This window comes from Chrysochloris asiatica, unplaced genomic scaffold (assembly GCF_000296735.1).
Source record: "Chrysochloris asiatica unplaced genomic scaffold, ChrAsi1.0 scaffold00037, whole genome shotgun sequence".
NCBI lineage: Eukaryota > Metazoa > Chordata > Mammalia > Afrosoricida > Chrysochloridae > Chrysochloris > Chrysochloris asiatica.
This window is the reverse complement of record NW_006408555.1, coordinates 22,174,902-22,180,259: the sequence shown is the minus strand read 5'-3', so window position 1 is coordinate 22,180,259 and position 5,358 is coordinate 22,174,902.

Genomic DNA, 5,358 nt, shown 5'->3' with positions numbered 1-5,358 from the left:
AGATTTGGACTTGTACTCTTCCAGTTGAGAAATTAATGAATGCAATGGGTTCTGCTACCTGTACCAACAGGTTTGCACACAATCTTCAGGACCCCCCAGAAACCCATCCCAGGCATCAGGTTAGCAGTTTACTGGAGACAAAGCTTACATTCCTTTGAAAGAAGCAAGGTCACTCTCCAGAGCCCTTTTTAAAATGCAAATGATCCTGGGAAGGTCCAAAAGACTAGCCACCCAGCAGGAAAGCTGTAGATGCAAAAGATAGCTCCCAAGGATTTACTGGCAGGGGTGAGAAAGTGAGTCTGTGGGTAGATGGGGATAGAGGAGAATGGGTTGAAGAGACTCCCAACGGGCTTGCTATTTCCCCTAGAACTGGGAAGGAAATACAATGGCAGAATGCTAATTTGTTGTTAAGTTCCTTGACTCATGTAGTTCTTGGTAAGTGTCTTCTGTTGTTATGTGCCGTGGAGTCGGTTCCACCCTGTATATGGTTTCTGAGGAGTAGAGGTAGGTTTGAACTGCCTACCTTGTAGTTAGCAGTCTTGTGCTTATCCTGTAGTGCCACACAACCTTTCATGGAGCACTTACAATAACTTTGAGAATTATGTTCTATCAACATTCCCCATTTTAGGGCTGAGTAAAACCAAGACTTCAAAAGATAAAGTTATTACTTGACCCAGCTAATGACAAAGCTGGCATATTTAAATCTTCCTCTTACACATAGGGTTGCTATGAGTTAGAATTGATTGGATGAAACATAAAAACAACACTCAACCCTTGTTGTTGTTGTTAAGTGCCATGAGTCGGTTCCGATCCATAGCGGACCTGTATAGGGTTTCTGAAGAGCAGCTGGTGAGCTTGAACTGCCGACCTGACCTTGCAGTTCAAAGGGCTTTGCAGTCTGGCGCATTAACCCACAACACCACACCCAACCCTGCTAGTGGCAAAAGCAGAATTTGAATCTTCAGTACAAAAGGTTAGCAGTTGGAACTCACCCAACAGCATGGCGAAAGGTTACAGCCAAGAAAACTCCATGGAGCTCAGTTCTACTCTGTAACACATGGGGTCGCCGCCATGAGTCCCAATCAGCAATTGATACAAGAGGGAGAGCAGGTAATTCACTGTGTGCCCAAAGTCGCACATCGCCCTTGTGTTCCTTCCTCACCCTGGACAGCGGAGGGGGTCTGTCCTTCAGCACTTCACGAGTTCCCTGGCATTTGGAGGACTTGGACTTGCTGGACTTGCGAGAAGTCTAAAGAGAACATCAGGCCCCACCTGTCCTTACTGCCCTTAATTGTTTTCTAAAATCTTTTGTATTGAATTATCAGAGTATAGTAGAAGAGTCGATGAGGGTCACCGTGGAGTTAGAAGGCCAAGGCTTGCTGGGTGGAAGAAAGCAAGCCTCAAAGGTTCCCTGGGTCGAGTGATGGCATAAAATATGCATTTTTACGTAACAGGGAGGGGAAAAAAAAATAAACTGGCAAGGCTGCCCCATGGGGGAAACGCCTCTTTCTGTATTTCCATTATCTTGTTTAATGCACAGTCCAACAGGAGCCTCAGTGGGAAAGGAAATACCGAAGCCTTTTCTTCTGAGCCTCCTGGTGGGTTAAGAGGCAGAAAAGCCAAGATTCAGAAATCCAGATTGCCTGGGCGTGTGCTCTGAAACCCATTAAAACCAAGAGGACCCAGGGTGGCCTGGGCAGACTGGAAATGGTGCCACTCATCTGGAGTTCCTGGAGAAAGTATCCTCAGTGGGCTCAGACTTACCTTTTGCTGTGGGTGAAATATTTCAAGTGTGGCCTTTCCAAGGGAAAGAGGGGTGTGATTCTTTCAGAAGAACAATCTCAACATCAAACACTTACTGCTCAGCTACTACTACACGTGCCAAGTATTCTGCTTAGAGATTTTCTTGCATTAGCTCATTTCAACCCACTTATATAGATGGAGTCCTGGTGTATCACTGTAGGTTAAGCACTAGACTGCCAACCACAAGGTCTGCAGTTCAAACCCACCAGTCGCTCCCTTGGAAACCCTATACAGGATCACAATGAGTAGGACCCAACTCAATGGCACTTAACAACAACAGCCATACAGATAAGGAGGCAACCCTGATACTCAGTGGTTAAGGACTTGATTTCCAACCAAAAGGTGCAATTGAAACCAGCAGCTCTGAGGGAGAAAGATTTGGCTGTCCGTGTCCCTAAGGATAACAGCCTATGGGACTATTCTCCTTTACCTCTAGGGTCTCTATGAATCAGCTTAGCAGCAATGGGTTTGGTTTTACAAATACTCTGCCTAGGCCAAGTTCATATAGCTAGTGAGTAGCTGACTCCACATATGAGCACTGCTTTGTAGTTCTGACCATGTTTGGAGGATGAAGGAGAAGGCGGTGTCCTTGCAGGGATGGGAATGCTGAGTGAGGTAAGCCAAACCACACAGACATGGTTGGTTACAGGAAAGGGAAGCTGTCTGAACTAATGTTCGCATGTCTATTTTTTCCTTGAGCCTAAAATTATTTGACTGCGAACAATTCTCCAGAGAAGGCTGTGGTGGTGGCTGTGGTGTGACATAAGAACCCTAGTCTGGGATTCAACAGATCTTGAGTTCTAGTCTCAGCTTTGATATTGACCTGCTGTATGATGTTGAGCAAGTGACTTGTAACGAATAGCTTTGGATAAAGAGCTCTGGTAGCATAGTGGGGCTGCTAACTTCACAATCAGAAGTTTGAAACTACCAGCAGTTCCATGGGAGAAAGATGAGGCTTTCTGCTCCTGTAAAGATTTACAGCCATGGAAACCCTGTGGTCACTATGAGTTGGAATCAACTCCATGGCACACCATCATGACCGTGAGTTGCAACTGATTCAATAGCACTTAACAACAACAACAATAAGCAATAGGTTTGGATGATCTCTCAAGGGTCTCTTCCATGTCAAGATTAAAGCACAGAGTGTAAACTGCAGTTCCAGTTGGCCAATGGGGACCATATGAAGTGAAGCACAATAGTTGAAAGCAAGGGGCCTGGAATCAAATCAGAGGGAAGTGGGTTCCAATCCTATGCTACTGCCTACTGGCCTCAAGCTCTTTGTGTTTCCTTTGTCCCATCCATCAAATGGGTATGATCATACTGCTCTTGGTTTGTTTTCTGTTTCCTTTGTCCCATCCATCAAATGGGAATGATCATACAGCTCTTGGTTTGTTTTCTGTGATTTGACTTTTCAATTTGTATCTGATAACTTTAGATGTTTATAAGTTTTCCATTTTAATATAGTGAGATTTATAAGCCTTCTCCTCGTGCCTTGTATTTTTAGTGACTGTAGAAATCCTTCCTTATACTTTGCAGAGGGGTTTTAAAGATTTGCTTTTCACATTTAGTTATTAAATCCACATGGAGCATATCTTTGCTAAGGAGTGAGAAATATAATTTTGTTTTTCTCCACACGAGCACCTAGTTATCCAATACCATTCACTTATTATTTCATACTTTACCCAGTGACTTTCTCTGTCGTATACCATGTTTCATTATATCCAAGGCTCTATCTTTGGACTGTATTTTGTTCTTTGTTTCTGTAACAATAGCATACTAATCTTAACCATAGCTTTATAATAACTCTTAGTGTTTTATAAGGTGATTACTACCACTTTGATATTCCTCAAAAATCTTGGTCAATTTTTTATCTTTGATATTCTATATACATTTTAGAATCAGACCATCATATTTTCCAAGGATCCCTGTTTGATTTTAGTTTGTTTTTGAGATAAGATTGAGATGATCAATTAAAATGCTTCGCCCTGAACCTGAGACAGTAAAGTTTAATGGTCAGCACCTAGTGTTTCTATTATTACCCTTCACAACTGTACAGAGCCTTTATTTTCTTATTGTTTGGGAACCACCCAATAATACAGCCAGGTGTTCTTGACTATTATTCTCATCTGGAAGATTTAGAAATTGAAGATTCAGGTGAAAGGTGGTCCTGGCCCTCTGAGTCAATTTGATCACTCACTAACCAATGGAGATCTGCAATTAAAAAGATATAACTAGACTATCTGAAGGGTAGTATTTGATCTTCATCAGTAAGTACTTCAGATCTTCACATCCAACAAGCAAGGTTGTGTTATCTGCAAATCACAGGTTGTTAATGAGTGAGTCTTCCTCTAATCCTGATACCATGTCTTCATATAATCCAGTTCATCTGGATTGAATATGTATGGTTAAAGGATACAATCCTGACACATACCTTTCCTGATTTTGAGCCACTCAGTATCCCCTTGTTCTCATGAACACAATTGTTTTGGAACTCCCATTCTTCACAATGTTATCCATAGTTTGTTATGTTTCACATAGTTGGATGCCTTTGAGAATCCACATTACTATGGATTGCACCTCAATGTAAAGAAAAGAAAAATCCTCACAACTGGACCAATAAATAACATCATGATAAAAAGAAAAAAGATTGAAGTTGTCAAAGATTTCATTTTACTTGGATCCACAATCAATGCTCATGGAAGCAGCAGTCAAGAAATCAAATGATGTATTACATTAAGCAAATATGCTGTGAAAAACTCTTAAAGTGTTAAAGAGCAAAGATGTCACTTTTCTTTTGCAAAGATGCCACTTTGAGGACTAAGGTGCACCTGACCTAAGCCAAGGTAGTTTTATATGCATGCAAAAGCTTGACAATGAATAAGGAAGACTGGAAAAAAAAATCAATGCATTTGATTTATGGAGTTGGTGAAGAATATTGAAATTACCATGGCCTAACAGAAGGACGAAAAAACCTGTAAGACCAAGGAAGTCTGGCTAGACTTTGGCTCAGTCCAGTCCTGATTGCTTCTTAGAATCCATGACAGTGAAACTTGTCTCTCATACTTTAGACAGATCGGGAAAGACCAAACCCTAGAGGGAGTCATACTTGGTAAGGGAAAGGGTCAGTGAAAAAGAAGACTCTCAACTAGATGAATGACACAGTGGCAGTCACAATGGGCTCAAAGACAGCAATTGTGAGGATGGCACAGGACCAGCAGTGTTCCCTTCTGTTGTACATTAGGATTGGTATGAGTCAGAAATGACTAGAGGGCACCTAATAACAGATTGATTATTTGGGAACAGAATTCTCCAGAGAAGGCAGTGGTGATGATTGTGGTGTGCTATAAGAATCCAAGGGTACTTTCCTGATCCGAGGTATTAGTAAGCTTCTGGTAAAGTGCTAGGATTTGAATCCGATGGGAATCGGGGAATCGGAAGGCGACCTGGTGATGCAGTAATTAAACTCTGGGCTGCTAACCAAAAGGTGGGCTGTTCAAACCGACCAGCAGCAGGGGGAGAAAGACATAACAATCTGATTTTGTAAGGATTACAGGT